This window comes from Mirounga angustirostris, unplaced genomic scaffold (genome assembly GCF_029215605.1).
Source record: "Mirounga angustirostris isolate CCGP_5_RB_7025 unplaced genomic scaffold, mMirAng1.0.hap1 SCAF_11, whole genome shotgun sequence".
Classification (NCBI taxonomy): Eukaryota; Metazoa; Chordata; class Mammalia; order Carnivora; family Phocidae; genus Mirounga; species Mirounga angustirostris.
Window position 1 is genome coordinate 61,001,086 of NW_026991719.1, and position 21,129 is coordinate 61,022,214.

General features: G+C 36.4%; 1 protein-coding gene and 1 pseudogene across 1 annotated transcript in view; one reads left to right on the forward strand and one right to left on the reverse strand.

Annotated features, from left to right (window-relative positions):
• ZDHHC15 (zinc finger DHHC-type palmitoyltransferase 15) overlaps positions 1 to 21,129 on the reverse strand; it is a 153,745-nt gene that overhangs the window by 126,432 nt on the left and 6,184 nt on the right. The window lies entirely within an intron of this gene.
• On the forward strand, positions 8,328 to 8,675 carry LOC123847909 (small nuclear ribonucleoprotein Sm D2-like; annotated as a pseudogene).

Here is a 21,129-nt window from a genome sequence, read left to right on the forward strand (position 1 = left end):
TTGTACAACTCTATACATTTATGAAAATCACTGAACTACATACCTACAATGGGTGGGTTTTATGGTATGTAATTTATACTTTAATAAAGCTGTTTAAAAATAATAAATAAAATGAAAATGTTACAAGAGTCATTATAAACTTTTACAAAATTAATCTTTTATCATGAATCTCTTGGATAAGTGTACACTTAGTCATTCTATGGGTAACTTGTCATGCATGAATGTATAGTGAAGTGGTGATATGTGTAATTATACACCTGCTTTGTTCCTTCAAATTTTAGCTCACTACTGGGAAGTTAAGTACTTGGAGTTATCATCAAATAGATTTTTGCACTGTTTCTCCTTTTATCTTTCACCTAATTACTGATCCTTTGCAATCAGGTATGGAGAAAAGGTATGGAAATGTGGAGTACATGCAAGGACATTTCATCACAGATAATTAGTGTTAAAAACAAAGCATATTTCATAAGTTCCTTTAAGTAAATGCACATTGTAGGGTTCCCAAAAGGGGAATGTTAGAATAATCTTAATTTGAGGCTAGATGGAGATGGTCAACAAATGTAGTAGAAAGGACATGGAAGAAATTCTACAACAGTGCTGACCAATAAAAATATAATACAAGCCATGTAATTTATTGTTCTAGTAAGAACATTTCAAAAATTTAAAAAATACCAAGTGAAGTAAACTAATAATAACTAATAAATACTTTTAGTCCAATATATCAAAAACATAGTTTCAACATGTTATGCATGTAAAATTATTAATATTTTACATTCTTCTTTTTGTATGAAATTTTTGAAAGCTGGTGTGTACATTAAGCTTCAGCACATCTCAATTCAGATGCCATTTTTCAAGTGTTTAATAGCCACATGTGGCTAGTGGCTATGAAATTAGATAGTAAAGCTCAAAAGGACTTGTAAAAGGAAAGTGGGAAGGTTGAAAATATGAGTCTATTGAGATGAATGTTCACTCACAATATGAAGTTCTCTTTTAATTAATGACTCATTTGGGAGGGGAGTTTATTGTAGTGATGTATTACATTTACTTTGGCATGTACTCATATTGTGGCTCTGCCACTTACTTGTTCTGTGGCCCTAGGCAAATTGTTTAATCTCTCTGGGCCTCAGTTTCTTCACCTGTAAAATGAGGATAAAATGTTGTTATAGAAATTAAATGATAAAATATGTGTAAAGTGCTTTTGGTGTCTGGTATATAATAAGTACTTAATTATTGTCAGCTATTTATTATTCTTCTGAGAAAGGTAAGCCTTTCACTAAGATTAGGTTTTAGAATAGCTCAGGATAAAATAAGTCTTATTTAAAAATGTTGTTTATCATAGCAATCCCAAAGTTTCATATGATGGTTTTAAAAATAATGTATTCAATGTCAAAATGAATATATTTGATACCTACTTTTTCCATTAGATGTTTCTTAAGATTTTAGGTTAGGAGAGAGAATAGAATTTAAAATGGAGAACCTAGATACATTCTCATTATGTTCTGCTTGTTGAGAGCAAACTAACCACACCAGGTTTCATTTACTCCTCTGAAAAAGTTACTCATACTAGCCATTCTTTTACTTTTTAGGCAGCCATTCTCAAATCGGGTGATTTCAATACCCACTTGGGAACTAATAACAATATAGATTATAGGGCCCTCTTCATATAACAAATCTCTGGGTGAAGGTACAGGAATTTGTACTTAAAAAACTCAGTACAGGGCGTCTGGGTGGCTCAGTTGGTTGAGCGACTGCCTTCGGCTCAGGTCATGATCCTGGAGTCCCTGGATCGAGTCCCGCATCGGGCTCCCTGCTCGGCAGGGAGTCTGCTTCTCCTTCTGACCCTCCCCCCTCTCATGTGCTCTCTCTCATTCTCTCTCTCTCAAATAAATAAATAAAATCTTTAAAAAAACAAAAAACAAAAAAAAACTCAGTACATGATTCTGATTATCAGCTAGGTATAAGAACTACTGGAGTTATTTTAGATGTTTGGTTTGATATCTTAGTAGTCAGGTGTGATACATTTAACTGTTTTGTATATGGGAAACTTACAAAACTATTTTAGATATGAGAATACCATAATTCACATAGGCTTAAATGGGTAACTTTTACTTCTTCAGAAACTTGGTTTCCAGAAAATATCCCTTCTGGGTTTTTGCCTTATTAGTGTTCATTTCTTTTGACTCTTTTTGAAGGATTTCTAGCTTCTGAGTAGAATTATTTCCTGGACCTTTTTAAATCTCAAAATGGACACTGTTGATCACCAAAAATGGCAGAGTAGGGAATTCCAGGGTTTTGTCTTTCCCCAAGAAGTTATAAATGAAGTGGCAAAAACTGTTAGAATCAACTTTTGCAGAATTCTGTAATTTAATAAAAAATGTACAACAATCAAGAGGGTACAGTTAGTGAAGAAAGGAGCTGTTGCTTTTTGGTAAGAGAATGCTGTGACATTTTAAATTTCCTCTTACCATTCTTCACATCCAAGATCAGAAGGGGCTGTGAGAAGAGCCTGGTGAAGGTTTACAAATGCCAGAGGTAGCAATACAGACCTTATTATCAAAGAATTGTGGTTTTGAGTCTTGATCGTCTGACAGCTCCTTCAAAGACCAACACAAAGGTTTTCCTGTATATCTGACTCAGAGCATTCCCAGGCCTGAGGCACCTTCTTGGGTGGCCTCTGCTGAAAATATTTATAGGCACAGGTATTGAATGCAGCAGCCTGGGGCAAAAGACAACACTTGAGACAGGCAATTAACAGAATAAAAAGCATGGGAATGAAGAGATCAACAAAACAGATAGGTGGGAGAATGAGTGTTTAAAATCTACCCTGTGTACCATGGAATTAAGAAGGGTACACACATGCAGGGTGGAATGCATGCTCAGAAAATGTCAGAGAAGACCCTAAGCATTCACTCTCAGGCATTTAAAAAGTAGGGAAAGGCTAAAGCAGACTTGTAAACTGCATGGAAGGAGTTAAAAGAGTAAAGGACTGCTCCAACACAGAGCTAATCTGCAAAATCTGGAAAGTATATTTTTCTTCTTTTCTATTTCTGACTCCAGGCACTCAAAAAGCCTTTATTAAACAACTAACTGATGATAGGGTTAAGAAACAAAGACTTTAGAGACCACATATAACAAAGAATACATTCTTCAATATAGAAAAATCACTAAAGAAGCAAACAAAACCAATTTACAACAGGCAGCAAAAACAAACCCTAGAGAGGTAGAGAATCTAATTTGTAGAGTTATACTTTATAATATTCTAAATGTATATTTTTCAACAACAAAAAATTACAGGACATACAAAGAAACAAAACAGTATAGCTTATTAATAGGAAAAAGTAAATTAATAGAAATTGTCAAGGAAGCCTAGCCAATAACTTACTAGACAAAGACTTTAAATGCACTGTCTTAAATATGCTCAAAGAGCTAAAAGAAACTGTGTATAAAGAACTAAAAAGATCAGAAGAATAAAAATAGAATATATAAATGAAGAGATACAAAATAGAAAAAGGAACCAAATAGAGATCCTAGAGATGAAAAGGACAATCAAGAAATGAAAAATTTACTAAAGGGATCCAACAGCAGATTTAAGCAGGCAGAAGAATCGGTGATTGGCTTAAATTATCCAGTCTGAAGAGCAAAATGAGAAAGTGAAAGAAAAATGAACAAAGCATATGAGACTTGTAGCACACTGTCAAAAATACTATCGTATTCATAATGGGAGTTTAGAAAGAGAGAAGAAAAAGGGGGAGCAAAGAATATTTGAAGAAATGATGACTAAAAACTCCACAAATTTGTTAAAAGACATGAAACTAAACATCCAGGAAGCTCAATAAACTACACATAGTATAAACTAAAGGATATCCACATCAGACACATTATAATCAAAGTGACAAAACCAAAGACAAAGGAAACATCTTGAAAGCAGGAAAAGATAAGCAACTTCACATATAAAAATAATAAGATTAACATCTGATTTCTCCTTGGAAACCATGGAGGCCAGAAGGCAGTGAGATGTCATATTTAAAGTGTCGAAAGAAAAATATCTATCAACCAAGAATTTGATAACTTACAAAACTATCCTTCAAAAAATGAAGGATAAAATAAGACATTTACAGATAAACAAAAAATGATAGAGTTCATAACTGGTAGAAGCGTCCTTCAAGAAATGACAGAGTTCAGTGGGACCTGTGAGCAGATCTCTGGACACTAAAAGCTAGCCCACCACCAACTCCCTAGTCTAGGTTACAAATGCCCTTAAACATCTCTGCAATAACAAATGGGGGAGCTTTGGGAGCAACTGTGAGATGTCTGAGCAGAACTTATTTCAAAAGCTCTCACTAATGATGGATCCCCATCTGGTGGTCTCGAAGGAGGAGAAGGGAGAGCCACTGCAGTGCCAAAGACCAACAGACCTATCTCTGTACAAAGCTTTGGATTTCTGAGGAAGAGCTTAGAAACTTGTCTTCAGAAGATGATTTCACAACCAGGTATTTGAAGATCATGTGATGCTGACATATCTCATGTTCTCAGGACTTTATATCAGGTTAGGTCACACTCTCTATGAAGGCCTTTTAAAAATAAATGTTTTGCCAAAACAAACAAACCAACAGACTCTTAAGTAAGAGAACAAAGTGGTGGTTGCCAGAGATGGCTGTGGGGGAAAGGGTGAAATAAGTAAAGGGGATAAAAAGGTACACACTTCATTATAAAATAAATATGTCAAGTGGATGAAAAGTACAGCATAAGGAATATAATCAATAATACTGTAACACTGTTTTATGGTGACAGATGGGTGACTACACTTACCTTGGTGAGCACTAAATAATGTACAGAACTGTCGAATCACTATGTTGTACACCTGAAACTAATGTAACATTGTATGTCATTTACACTTCAACAATAAATTCTTAAAAATAGATGTTTTGTCAAAAAAAAAAAATGACAGAGTTCTGCAGGAAGAAATGAAAGGGCACTAACTATAACTGAAGCCATTAAAAGAAATCAAGAATACTGGTAAAAGTAACTACATAGGTAAATATAAAAGCTATTAGTATTGCATTTTTGGATTATACTTCTTTTATTTAGTATGTGATTTAAAAGATAAATCCATAAGACAATAATAATAAATCTATGTTAACAGGCACACAATATATGAAGATGTAATATGGAACAGTTACCAACATAAAGTGGGGACTGGAGCTGAAAAGGAGTAGAGCTTTGTATACTGTTATACTAAGCTGGTATTGATTCAAATTAATTATTTGAACTTAATTATTATAAAGTTAATATGTTAATTGTATTACCAAGGGTAAGCCATAAAAAAATTAATTTCATAGTGCTTCATTATATACAGAGAATTGAAATGGGTACATTGAAAAAGTCAATTAAAAAATAAGGATAAAAAATAAAAATAAAAAATAACAATGAAGTAAAATGATAACCCATCACTACACATATATTAGAAAGACAAAACTCTAAAATACTAACACTACCATATGCAGATAAGGATGTGGAGAAACAGGAAATCTCATCCATTGCTGGTGGGAATGCAAAATGGTACAGACAATTTGGAAGACAGATTTTTCAAAGACACTGGTGTAAATAACAACCAAAAAAGATCTAGGGTAGCTGTACTAATATTAGACAAAAAGACTTTAAATTAAAAATTGATACAAAAGGTGGAGGAGAGAGGGAAGATGGCAGTGGATAAGAGGACCCTAGGCTCGTCTCATCCCATGAACAAAACTAGGTAACTATCAAATCATCTAAACACCCCAGAAATCAACCTGAAGAATGAAAGAACAAACTACGCAACTAAAGGGAGAGAAGAGGCCACATCGAAGAAGGTAGGAAGTATGGATATGTGATGTAGAAGAGAAAGGAATTGCAGATATTGCAGAGGGAACAGAGATGTAGTTGTGGAGAAGGTAGAGAGATCGAGGAGCACACAGGAGAATGCACAAGGAGAACATTTCCATAAAAGCCATTGTCTTGGAAAAGGAGAGCAGCTGAATTTCATGAGTTCTTGCAACCAGCAGGGCTTAAAGCCTGGAGTTTTCAAGGTCAGCAGGCTTGGCAAGAAGGCACTGCACTGCTCCTGGAGATAAGGAAAGCAAACACCAGAGCCAGACAGCACAGAAACTAATTTGAAGAACACCTGGTACAAACCAGGGAAGGGGGGGAGGTTATTTGCTCCTCTTTGAGTGCTTCATTGGGAGGCAGCTTTCATAGAGATGGCTCTCTGGGAAGAAAGGAGCCGACTAGTGCCATTTCCCTCCCCCACCCCTCAGCATAAACACAGATCCACATGCAGGAAGCAACCCAGTGCCAACACTGGCTGCCTAATTTACTAACACCAAGACCCACCCTGCTGCACTCTGGCTGGACTGCCCTTCTCAGTCATGCTTGCCTCAGTCCCAGTGAGACAGACATCTCCCCCAGAAGACAGCACAAACCCCTGACCCCACCACATATCCCAACCAGAGAGTTCTGCAGGACCTCAGTTCTCATGGAAGTGGTGTCAGGTCTCATTTCACAAGCAGACCAGAGCACATCGAGTTAAAACTCACCAGTCAGTCCAGGAACCAAACACTGCACACAAGCAGGCAAGGAGAACCTCTAAAGACAACTGACCTGAAGGATAGAGCAGACAAAACACAACAGCAGAGTGCAAACAGCACACACCAGAGACACTCCCTGAAACATCAGGTCCTGGACACTACACGACCTCTTCTTCATAAGGCCATTACTTTCAGGAGCAGGAGACATAACTGGCTTTTCTAACACAGAGAAGGCAGAGACTTAAACAAAATGCCAAGACAGAGGAATTTATCTCAAATGAAAGAACAAGAGAAGGCCATGGCCAGAGATGTAACCAAAACAGATATAAGTAACATGCCTGATGGAGAATTTAGAGCAACAATCATAAGGATACTCACTGGCCTTCAGAAAACAAATAGAAGACACAAGTGAGACCTGTACCACATAAATAAAAGAGTTAAAAAAGAATCAGAGATGAAGAATGCAATGAACGAGATTGGAAATAGGCTTGATGCAATGAACAGCAGGCTGGAAGAAGCTGAGGAATGAATTAGTGACCTAGAAGACAAAAGAAAGGAAAATAATGAAGCGGAACAAAAGAGACAAAGAAGAATTATGCAACATGAGAATAGACTTAGGGAACTGAGTGACTCCATGAAATGTAATAACAATTATATTATAGGAGTCCCAGAAGAAGAAGAAGAAGAGAGAAGAGGGGGCAGAAAATTTATTTGAAGAAATAATAGTTGAAAACTTCCCTAATCTGGGGAAGGAAACAGTCATCCACATCCAGGAGGCACAGAGAACTCCCATCAAAATCTAATAAAAGCAGGCCAACACTGAGACATATTATAATTAAATTTGCAAAATATAGTGATAAAGAAAACATCTTAAAAGCAGCAAGACACAAGAAGTCCTTAACTTACAAGTTAAGACCTCCTAAGGCTAGCTGGAGATTTCTCAACAGAAACTTGGCAAACCAGAAGGGAGTGGGATGATAAATTCAAAGTGCCAAATGGAAAAAATCTGCAGCCAAGAATACTCAATCCACCAAGGCTGTCATTCAGAATAGAAGGAGAAATAAAGAGCTTCTCAGACAAACAAAAACTAAAGGAGTTTGTGACGACTAAACCAGCCCTGCAAGAGAGATTAAATGGCACTTTGAGTGCAAAGGAGAGACCAAAAGTGACAAAGACAAGAAAGGATCAGAGAAAATCTCCAGAAACAGTTACAAAACAAGTAATGAAATGGAAATAAATATATATCTATCAATACTTACTTTGAATGTAAGTGGACCAAACACTCCAATCAAAAGACATAGGGCTGGTACCTGGGTGGTGAGGTCAGTTGAGTGTTCAACTCTTGGTTTCAGCTCATGTCATGATCTTGGGGTCATGAGATCGAGCCCTGCATCAGGCTCCATGCTCAGTGCAGAGTCTGCTTGGGATTCTCTCTCCCCTCTCCCTCTGCTCCTCCCTGCTGGTCTCTCTCTCTCAACTAAATAAATAAATCTTTAAAAAAATATATAGGGTGTCAGAATGGATAAAATACAAGACCCATCTATATGCTGTCTACAATAGACACATTTACTCACCTGAAGATTGAAAATGAAGGGATGGAAAAATATTTATTATGCAAATGGACATCAAAAGAAAGCAGGAGTAGCAATATTTATATTGGAAAAACTAGACTTTAAACAAAGGCCATAAGAACAGATACAGAAGGCAGAGGCAGAAGCAACATGGATGAGAAAGCACTGGTTTGGGGGCACAGCCTCTACCACCATGAGCCTCTTAAAAAAACCTAAGACTGAGATGACCATGGAGGCACCGCAGGAATGGCAGGAGGAAGAATTAAACATGGGTCCACACTCTGTGCTCATGCAGTAGTGAAGAACAACGCCCATGTGCTCCTGAATTGGCATAACAATAAGAAGCTCCTGGGCCATGTGAAAGCCAGTGACAGGCACTGCAACATGGTGGTGGAGAATGTCAAAGAGATGTGGACCAACGTCCCCAAGAATGGCAAGGGCAAGAAGAAATACAAGCCAGTCAACAAAGACCGCTACATCTCCAAAATGTTCCTGACTGGGGACATCATGGCCCTGCAGAACTATCATTGCAGGCAAGTAGGGGCCTCCTCCCCACTGGCAGAATATCCTTGCACATCCTACAAAGACCTGCCTTTGTATTGGGAATAAGAATGTCCTGTGTTTCATCAGTGGCAAAAAAAAAAAAAGGGCACTATGTCATAATAAAGGGGACGATCCAACAAGAATATCCAACCATGATGAATATTTATGCACCCAACATGGAAGCACCTGAATATATAAAACAATTAATAACAAACATAAAGAAACTCATTGACAGTAACACAATAATAGTAGGGGACTTTAACAACCCATGTACATCAATGGAAAGATCATTTAAACAGAACATCAACAAGGAAACAATGGCTTTGAATGGCACACTGGACCAGATGGACTTAACAGATATATTCACAACATTCCATCCTAAAACAGTAAAATATACATTCTTTTAAAGATTATGGGATATTCTCCAGTATTAATCACATATTGGGTCACAAATAAGGCATCAACTAATACAAAGATTGAAATCCTACCATGAAATTTTTCTGACCACAACACTATGAAACTAGAAGTCAATCACAAGAAAAACTGTGGAAAGACTACAAATACATGGAGGTAAAACAACATGCTACTAAACAATGAATGGGTCAACCAGGAAATCAAAGAAGGAATTAGAGTTCAGGGAAACAAATGAAAATGAGAACACAACAGTCAAAACACTTGGGAAGCAAAAAAGCAGTCCTAAGAGGGAAGTATAAGGCAATACAGGCCTAAATCAAGAAGCAAGAAAAACCTGAAATCAGCAACTTAACATTTCACCTAAAGGAGGTAGAAAGAGAACAACAAATGAAGCCTAAATCTAGCAGAAGGAAGGATATAATAAAGATTAGAGCAGAAATAAATGATACAGAAACTAAAACAAAACAAAACAACAAAAAGAGATCAATGAAATCAAGAGCTGGTTCTTTGAAATAATTAATAAAGTTGATAAACCTCTAGCCAGATTTATCAAAAGAAAAGAGAAAGAGCCCAAATGAATAAAATTACAAACGAGAGAAGAGAAAGAACAAAACATCACAGAAATACAAACTATTATAAGAAAATATCATGAAAAGGGGCACCTGGGTGGCTCAGTTGGTTAAGCATCTGTGTTTGCCTCAGGTCATGATCCCAGGGTCCTGGGATGGAGCCCCACGTCAGGCTCTCTGCTCAGCAGGAAGCCTGCTTCTCCCTCTCCCACTCCCCCTGCTTGTGTTCCCTCTCTCGCTGTCTCTCTCTGTCAGATAAATAAATAAAATCTTAAAAAAAAGAAAATATTATGAAAAACCATATGCCAACAAATTAGACAACCTGGAAGAAATGGATAAATTCCTAGAAACATAGAAATTACCAAAACTGAAACAGGAGGAAACAGAAAACTTGAACGACTCATAACTAGCAAAGAAACAGAAATCAAAAAATTCCCAACAAACAAAATGCCAGGGCCAGATGGCTTCCAAGGGGAATTCTAACAAACATTTAAAGAAGAGGTAATATCTATTCTTCACAAACGATTCCAAAAAGTAGAAAAGGAAGGAATACTTCCAAACTCATTCCATGAGGCCAGCATTACCCTGATACCAAAACCAGATAAAGACTCCACTAAAAAAATGACAGGCCAATATCCCTGATGAAGATGTATGCAAAAATTCTGAGCAAAATACTAGCAAATCAAATCCAGGAGTACATTAAACAGTCATTCAGCATGATCAAGTGGGATTTATTCCTGGGCTGCAAGGGTGGTTCAATATTCCACAAATCAATCAACATGATACACCACATTAATGAAAGAAAAGATAAGAACCACAAGATCATTTCAATAGATGCAGAAGGAGCATTTGACAAAGTACAACATCCATTCATGATAAAAATGCTCAACAAAGTAGGTTTAGCCAGAACATACCTCAACATAATAAAGGCCATATATGAAAAACCCATAGCTAATATCATCCTCAATGGGGAACGCCTGAGAGCATTTCCTCTACCATCAGGAAGAAGACAGGATGTCCATTCTCACCCCTGTTGTTTAACAGAGTAGTGGAAGTCATAGCCACAGCAATCAGACAACAAAAATAAATAAAAGGCATCCAAATCAGAAAGGAAACAGTCAAACTTTCACTATTTTCAGATGACATGATACTCTGTATAGAAAACCAAAAACATTCCACCAGAAAATTGTTAGAACTGCTACATGAATTCAGTAAAGTTGTAGGATACAAAATAAACATACAGAAATCTGTTTTATTTCCATACTGTAATAATGAAGCAGCAGAAGGAAAAATTGAAGAATTGATCCCATTTACAATTGCACCCAAAACCATAAAATACCTAGGAATAAACCTATCCAAAGAGGTAAAAGACCTGTACTCTGAAAACTAGAAAACACTGATGAAAGAAATTGAAAATATCACAAAGAAATGGAAAGACATTCCATGCTCATGGATTGGAAGAACAAATACTGTTAAAATGTCTATACTGGATCGTATGGTGGCTCTATTTTCAACTTTTTGAGGAACCTCCATACCGTTTTCCAGAGTGGCTGCACCAGCTTGCATTCCCACCAACAGTGTAGGAAGGTTCCCCTTTCTCTGCATCCCCACCAACATCTGTCTTTTCCTGACTTTTAGCCATTCTGACTGGTATGAGGTGATATCTCACTGAGGTTTTGATTTGGACTTCCCTGATGCCGAGCAATGTTGAGCACTTTTTCATGTGTCTGTTGGCCATTTGGATGTCTTCTTTGGAAAAACGTCGGTTCATGTCTTCTGCCCATTTCTTGATTGGATCATTTGTTCTTTGGGTGTTGAGTTTAAGAAGTTCTTTATAGATTTTGGATACTAGCCCTTTATCTGATATGTCATTTGCCCCAAAGATACAAATGTAGGGAACTGAAGGGGTACATGCACCCCGATATTTATAGCAGCAATGTCCACAATAGCCAAACTGTGGAAAGAGCCAAGATGTCCATCAACAGATGAATGGATAAAGAAGATGTGGTATATATACACAATGGAATATTAGGCAGCCATCAAAAGGAATGAAATCTTGCCATTTGCAATCACGTGGATGGAACTGGAGGGTATTATGCTGAGTGAAATAAGTCAATCAGAGAAAGACATGTATCATATGACCTCACTGATATGAGGAATTCTTAATCTCAGGAAACAAACTGAGGGTTGCTGGAGTGGTGGGGGGTGGGAGGGATGGTTGGTAGACACTGGGGAGGGTATGTGCTATGGTGAGCACTGTGAATTGTGTAAGACTGTTGAATCACAGACCTGTACCTCTGAAACAAATAATACATTATATGTTTAAAAAAAAAAAGAAGAAGAAGAAGAAGATAGCAGGAGGGGAAGAATGAAGGGGGGGAATTGGAGAGGGAGACGAACCATGAGAGACTATGGACTCTAAAAAACAAACTGAGGGTTCTAGAGGGGAGGGGGGGTGGGGGAATGGGTTAGCCTGGTGATAGGTATTAAAGAGGGCACGTTCTGCATGGAGCACTGGGTGTTATACGCAAACAATGAATCATGGAACACCACATCAAAAACTAATGATGTAATGTATGGTGATTAACATAACATAATAAAAAAATTTTAAAAAAATGTCTATACTACCCAAAGCAATCAACACATTCAATGCAATCCATATTAAAATACCAAAGACATTTATCACAGACATAGAGAAAACAATCTCAAATGTGTATAGAACCAAAAGACCCCGAATAACCAAAGCAACCTTGAAAAAGGAAATCAAAGCTGGAGGCATAACAATTCTGGACTTCAAGTTATATTACAAGGCTGTAGTGATCAAAACAATATGGTACTGGCACAAAAACAGACACATAGATCAATGGAACAGAATAAAAATACCAGAAATGAACCCACATATCCATGGTCAGTTAACCTTTGACCAAGCTGCAAAAGATAACCAATAGGAAAAAGATGGTCTCTTCAACAAATGGTGTTGGGAAAACTGGAAAGCAACATACAAAAGAATGAAACTGGACCACTTTCTCACACCATATACAAAAAGAAATTCAAAATGCATTAAAGATTAGGGCACCAGGGTGGTTCAGTTGTTTAAGCATCCAACTCTTGGATTGATCTCAGGGGCGTGAGATTGAGCCCTGTGTTGGGTTCCATAATCAGTGTGGAGTCTGCTTAAGACTCTCTCTCTCTCCCTCTGCCTCTCCCCCTCCTCTCTTTTCCTCTCTAAAATAAATAAATAAATCTTTTAAAAATGCATTAAAGATCTAAATCAGAAAACTGAAATCATCAAAATCCTCGAGAGGAACACAGGCAATAACCTCTTTGACATCAGCCATAGTAACTTCTTTCTAGATATGTCTCCTAAGGTAAGGGACACAAAAGCAAAAATAAACTATTGGGACTTCATCAAAATAAAAAGCTTGTGCATAGTGAAGGTAACAATCCACAAAAACTAAAAGGCAACCTATGGAATGGGAGAAGATATTTGTAAATGACATATATAATAAAGAGTTAGTATCCAAAATATATAAAAATGTATAAAACTCAACACTGAAAAGTGAATAATCCAATTAAAAAATGGGCAGAGGACATAATAGACATTTTTCCAAAGAAAACATCCAGATGGCCAACAGACAGATGAAAAGATGTTCTACATCACTGAGCATCAGGAAAATGCAAATCAAAACGACAATGAGATATCATCTCACACCTGTCAGAATGGCTAGAATCAACAACACAAGGAACAACAGGTGTTGGCAAGGATGTAGAGAAAGGGGAACCCTCTCGCACTGCTGGTAGAAATGCAAACTGGTGCACCCACTCTGGAAAACAGTAGGGAGGTTCCTCAAAAAGTTAAAAATAGTACTACAAAAGATCCAACAATTGCACTATTAGGTGTTTACCCAAAAAATACAAAAATACTAATTCAAAGGGATATATACACACTGATGTTTACAGCAGCATTATCTAGAATAGGAAAATTATAGTAACAGCCCAGTTGTCCAGCAACCTATGAATGGATAAAGAAGATGTGGTATATATACACAATGGAATATCATTCAGCCATAAAAAAGAATGAAATCTTGCCGTTTGCAACGACATGGATGGACCTAGAGAGTATCATAGTAAGCGAAATAAGTTTGTCAGAGAAAGAAAAATACCATATGATTTCACTCATATGTGGAATTTAAGAAACAAAACAAGAAAGCAAAGGGGAATAAAAGAGAGAGGCAAACCAAGAAACAGTCTCTTAACTATGGAGAAGAAACTAACGGTTATCAGAGGTAAAGTAGGAGGGGATGGGTTAAATAGGTGATTGGGATGAGGAGTGCACTTGTAATGAGCACTGGTGTTGTATGGAAGTGTTGAATCACTATATTGTACACCTGAAACTAATACTACAGTGTATGTTAAATAACTGGAATTTAAATAAAAACTTAAAAAATTGATATGAGGCAATAAATGATATATATTGATAAAGGGGCTAACCCATCAAGATGATGTAACAATTGTAAACATGCACAAAATGAACAATAGAGCACCCAAATATAAGAAGCTAACATTAACAGAATTGAAAGGAATAGTAGATAGTATTAAAATTTTAGCTTGAGACTATAAAAAAACTAGAGCGAAGATCAATAAGAAAATAGAGGACTTGAACAACACTATAAACCAATTAGTCTAACAGAGATGTGTAGAACACTGAACCCAACAACAGAAAAAAACACGTTCTTCTCAAATGTACATGGAACATTTTCCATTATAAACCATATAATAGGCTACAAAACAAAACTCAATAAATTTAAAAGATTGAAATCATACAAAGTTTCTTTTCTGACACAATGGAATTAAACTGGAAATAAATAACAATAAAAACTATAAAATTTAAAATATGGGGAAATTAAACAACACACCCATTTTTCAATTTATAACTAATCAGCTTATGAAGGTCTTAATATTTTGCTATATTTACTTCATGTATTCTTTAAAAAATTTTTATTTGAGTACGGTTGACAGAATGTTTTATCGGTCTCAGGTGTACAACATTGTGATTCAACAAGCATATGTTTTGCTAAAAAATACACTTTTAAGCAATGGATCAAGGAATAAATTACAAGTGACAATAGAAAATACTTTGAAATGAATTAATATATAAAGGCAACTTACCAAATCTTATAGGATACAGTAAAAGCAGTACTCAAGAGGTAAATTTATGGCTTTTTTTTCCCTAAAGATTTTATTTATTTACTTGAGAGAGAGAGACCATAGAGGGAGAAGGAGAAGCAGACCCCCACTGAGCAGGAGCCTGATGTGAGGCTCAATCTCAGGAGCCTGGGATCATGACCTGAGCCATGCAGCCACCCCAAATTTATGGTTTTAAATGCCTACATTATTAAAGAGCAAAAATATCAAATCAATGACCTTACTTTACACCTTAAGGAACTAAAACAGAAGAGAAAACTAAATTCAAAGCTAGCAGAAGGAAGGATATAATAAAGAACAGACTTGAGAAAAACAAAATAGAGAACTCAAAAACAATAGAATCAATGAAACTGAAAGTTGCGACCTTGAAAAAAATCAACAGAATTGACAAACCTTTAACTAGCCAGAACAGGAGAGAGGACTCAAATTACTAATATCAGAAATATAGTGGAGATAGTAATAGAGAACTTACATAAATAGAAAGGATTATAATAGAATAGTAGGAACAATTACGTGCAAACAAATTGGATAACCTGGATGAAATGGACAAATTCCTGAAAACACAGAAACCACCAAAATTGAGTCAAGAAGAAAGAAAATCTGAGCAGACTTAAAAAAATAAAAAGATTGAATCAATAATCAAAAACCTCCCAACAACAAAAATCCAAGACCAGATAGCTTCAGTGGTGAATTGTACCAAATATTTAAAGAAGAATAAACACCCATCCTTTTCAAACTCTTACAAAAAAATCAAAGAGAGAACACTTCCGAACTTACTCTATGATGCCAGCATTACCCTTATGCCTGTGGCGGATAAAGACATCACAAGAAAAGAAAATGACATACAAACATCTCATGAATATAGATGTAACACTACTGAAAAATTACCAGCAAACCAAATTCAGCAGCATATTAGAGGATTATACATCATGGTCAAGTGAGATGTATCCAAGAAATATAAGTCTACTTCAACATATGAAAATCAATAAGAGAATAAAGGAAAAAATATACAGTCATCTCCACTGATGCTAGAAAAGTATTTGACAAGATACCACAAACTTTCATGAATAAAAAATAGTCAAGAAACTAGGAATACTGCACAAGGTTTCCTTTTTCTCCACATCCTTGTCAACACTTGTTGTTTCTTGTTTTTGATTTTAGCTATTCTGACAGGTGTGGGGTGATATCTCATTGTGGTTTTGATTTGCATTTCCCTGATGATGAGTGATGTTGAGCACTTTTCAGGTGTCTGTTGGCCATCTGGATGTCTTATTTGGAGAAATGTCTCTTCATGTCTTCTGCCCATTTTTTAATTGGATTGTTTTGTGGGTGTTGAGTTGTATCAGTTCTTTATATATTTTTAGATACTAATCCTTTATCAGATATGTCATTTGCAAATATCTTCTCCCATTTAGTAGGTTGCCTTTTAGTTTTGTTGGCTGTTTTCTTTGATGTCCAGAAGCTTTTTATTTTGATGTAGTCCCATAGTTTATTTTTGCTTTTATTTCCCTTACCTCAGGAGACAGATCTAAAAAAAAAAATGTTGCTATGGTCGATGTCAGAGAAATTATTGCTTGTGCTCTCTTCTAGGATTTTTATGGTTTCAGGTCTCACATTTAGGCCTTTAGTCTAATATGGAGGTTCTTCAAAAAGTTAAAAATAGAACTGCCCTATGATCCAATAATCACACTATTGGGTATTTACTGCAAAAATGCAAAAATTCTAATTCAAAAAGATACATGTACCCCTATGTTTTTTGCAGCATTATTTACAATAGTCAAACTATGGAAGCAGCCTAAGTGTTCATCAATAGTTGAATAGCTAAAGATGTGGTATATATTCATTCAATGGAATATTATTCAGCCATAAATAAGAATTAAATCTTGCCATTTGCAACAAAATGGACAGAGGTAGAAAGTATTAATGCTAAGCAAAACAAGTAAGAGATAGACAACAAATACCATATGATTTCATTCATATGTAGAATGTAAGAAACAAAGTAAAAAAACAAAAGAAAAAAGAGAGAGAGAAACCAAGAAACAGACTCTTAACTATACAGAACAAACTGATGGTTAGCAGAGGGGAGGCTGGTGGGGGGATGGGTGAAATAGGTGATGGGGATTAAGGAGTGCACATGTGGTGATGAGCACTGAATAATGTATAGAATTGTTGAATCACTATATTATACACCAGAAACTAATAAAACATTGTATGTTAACTGTACTAGAAATAAATTTGTTTTTGAAAAAAGAAACCAGAAATAGAAGTGAAGTTTCTCAACTTGATGAAGGGCATTTATGGAAAACACACAGCTAACAGTATTCTCAATGACAAAAGGTTAAAAACTTTTTACTTCAGATAAAAAACAAGGAAAGGATGCCTGTTTTTATCACTTTGATTCAATGTTGTACTGAAAGTTGTAGGCAGTGCAATAAGGCCAAGAAAAGGAAAAAAAAAATCCAAATTGGAAAGAAGGAATGAAATTATTTTTATTGGCAGATGATGTGATCCTACTGCATAAATAATTCTAAGGAATCCACTGAAAAATCTCTTAGAGCTAATAAGCAAATTCAGCAAAATACAGAATATAAGATCAACAACACATACCAGTTTTATTTCTATGAACTAGCAATGAACAATCAGAAAAGGAAATTTAAAAAAAAGATTCCGAGTTGAGATCCCAGGAGTTAAGATGGTGGAGGAGTAGGGGACCTTAATTTTATCTGGTCCCTGTAATTCAGCTACATAGTTATCAAATCATTCTGACAAATGCAAAATAAATCGGATATCTAAAAAAAGAATTGCTGCAATTCTACAAATAGAAAGGTGACCACTCTTTGGAAGGTAGGATGTCTGGAGATGTGAATCTGGGTGATATATCTGAAGATAGAGTTTAGGGGCAGGAGCTAGCTTAAGGAAACCACCACAAAGTATTATGAGCAGTGGAGTGCAAAATCAGAACTTTTAGAAGTCTGCTAACAGTGTGGGACATCCCTGGCTTAAAGGTGCTCAGGTGGTGAAGCAGGGCAGAATCCTAGGTGGGACAGTGTGGTGTCATGATCCCCGGGGTCACAAGAACAGGGGTGACTGAATGTGGCAGTTTCCAGGCTTTGGAGTGGGGAAACTGGCTGAAAACAGAGGGTCTAGGCACCGGCTTTCTGCTCAGTGTTGCAAACTGCTGCACGGTCAAGCAACTGTTCTCCAGGCAGGGGCCCAGCAAAAGGCAGAAGTGCAGTGAGACCCCCTCCCCACTCCTTCCCCCAGGAGGAATGGCATGGGTTCACATCACAGGAGTCCATAAAGTTTGGAGACTAGAAACTGGGACATGTGCCTGAGATAAAAATGCTCAGTCACAGGCTGGGTGAACACAGAGTTCAAGTGGAAACCAGGGAGACAAGAGTGATTGACTGCTTTTCTGTGAGGGCTCACTGAAGAGTCAGGTAGGCAATATTTAAACTCCGGGGCTAGAGATCTGGGTGCTGCCATTTTAATCCCCTTCATTGGTGCTGAAAGCCTTCAGGGAGCAAAACATTGCCACATAGTGCAACCTGCATCCCTTTACACTGAGCCCACCCCCTGGAAAGGGGACGCAATTCTACCTGGGGAAGGATACCTGAGAATCAGTGCAACCGGCCCCTCCTCCAGAAGACCAGTAGGAACAATTCACTAGCATGAAGTTTACTGATCATAGAGAACTGCAAAACTTCAGCACTTGGGGGAAACAGAATATAGCATTCACGTTTATATATTATTATTATTATTATTATTATTATTATTATTATTATTCTTTAGTCTTTTAGTTTTATTTTTTCCAGCTATTTTCTTATTTTTTCAATTCTTTTTTCATGTTTATCTTTATATGTTTTATATATACATATATATATATTATTTTTGGTTTCCTTCAATGTATTTTATTGTATTTTTTTATATATAGGTTTTTCTTTCTTTCCCATTTTGAGGTCTAGTTTTCTTAATCAAACAAACCAAAATACCCCCAGGATTTAGTTTATTGTTTTGTTCTGGTTTACTTCTTATCTGGCTTTTTTCTTATTTTGATTCGTTTCCATTTTCTTCTGGTTAGTTTTGTTTGTATTTTTCTGGTGTTGTTAATTTTGTCTTTTCTCTCTCTTTCTTTTATTCATTTCTGGGCATAATGATGAGATGGAGAAACTCAACCCAAGAGAAAGAACAGGAAGAAGTACTCACTGCTGGGGATTTAATCAATAAGGATATAAGTAAGACATCAGAACTAGAAATCAAAACAATTATAAAGGCACTAGCTGGGGTGGAAAAAAATCATAGAAGACAGTAGAAAATCCCTTACTGTACAAATAAAAGAACTAAAATCTAATCAGGTCAAAATTAAAAATGCAGTTCCTGAGATGCAATAAAAAAATGGAGGCTCTAACAGCTAGTATAAATGAGACAGAAGACAGAGTCAGGGATACAGAAGACAAAATGATGGAAAACAAGGAAGCTGAGAAAAAGAGAGAAACACAGCTATTGGATCATGAAAGGAGAATTAGAGAAATCAGTGATATCATAAAGCAAAATAATATTCAAATAATAATGGTCCCAGAAAATGAGGGGGGGCAGAAGGGTTATTTAAACAAATTATAACTGAGAACATCCCTAATCTGGGGAAGGAAACAGGCATTCAAGTCGAGGAGGCATACAGAACCCTCCCTTCAAAATCAATAAAAACAGGTCAACACCTTGACATATAATAGTGAAACCCGAAAATTTCAGAAATAAAGAGAAAATCCTGAAAGCAGCTCTGGAAAAAGATCCTTAACCTACAAGGGTAAAAAGATAAAGCTGACAGCAGACCTGTCCACAGAGACCTGCCAGGCCAGAAAGGACTGGCTTAGTGGGAAAAATATGCAGCCAAGAATACTTTATCCAGCAAGGCTGTCATTCAGAATAGAAGGATAGATAGTTTCCAGGAAACAAAAACTAAAGGAATTTGTGAACACTAAACCAGCCCTGCAAGAAATATTAGAGGAGATCCTTTGAGTGGAGAGAGAGCCCAAAAGTAACAAAGACCAGAAAGGAACAGAGACAATCTTCAGAAACAGAGACTTTAAAGGTCATAAAATGATACTAAATTCATATCTTTCAATAACTAATCTGAATGTAAATGGTCAAAAAACTCCAATAAAAAAACACAGGGTATCAGATTGGATTGAAAAACAAGACCCATCGAAATGCTATCTATAAGAGACTCATTTTAGACCCAAAGACACTTCCAGATTGAAAGCAAAGGGATGGAGAACCATTTATCATGCAAATGGACATCAAAAGAAAGCTGGAGTAGCCATACTTACATCAGACAAACTAGATTTTAAATCAAAGACTGAAATGAAGAAAGATACTATATCATAATAAAAGGATCTATCCAACAAGAAGATCGAACAATTGTAAATATTTATGCTCCTAATTAGGGAGCAGCCAACTATAAAAACCAATTAATAACAAAATTAAATAAACACAGTGATAATAGTACAATCTTAGTAGTGGACTTTAACACTCCACTCATAGCAATGGACAGATCATCTAAGCAGAAGATCAACAAGGAAACAAAGGCTTTAAATGACACACTACCAGATAGACTTTACAGATATATTCAGAGCCTTTCATCCTAAAACAACAGAATACACATTCTTCTCCAGGGCACATGAAACATCCTGCAGAAGAGATCATGAATCAGGTGTCAACTGGTACAAAAAGATTGAGATTATACCATGCATATTTTCAGACTACAATGCTTTATTTTTTTTTAATTTTAATTTTATTTATTTATTTCAGAGAGACAGAGAGAGAGAGAGCAAGCACAAGTGGGTGGAGGGGCAGAGGGAGGGGCAGACTCCCTGCTGAGCAGGGAGCCCAAGGCAGGGCTCGATCCCAGGACCCTGGGATCATGACCTGAGCCAAAGGCGGATACTTAACCAACTGCCACCCAGGCACCCCAGACCACAATGCTTTAAAACTTGAACTCAATCACATAAGAAAATTTGGAAAGAACAAAACTACATGGAGGTTAAAGAGTATCCTAGTAAAGAATGAATGGGTCAACAGGGATATAAGAACAATTAAAAAACACATGGAAACAAATGAAAATGAAAACAAGATAGTTCAGAACCTTTGGGATGAAGCAAAGGCAGTCCTAAGCAGGAAGTATATAGTGATACAGGCCTTTCTCAAGAAACAAGAAAAGTCTCAAATACACAACATAAACTTATACCTAAAGGAGCTGGAAAAAGA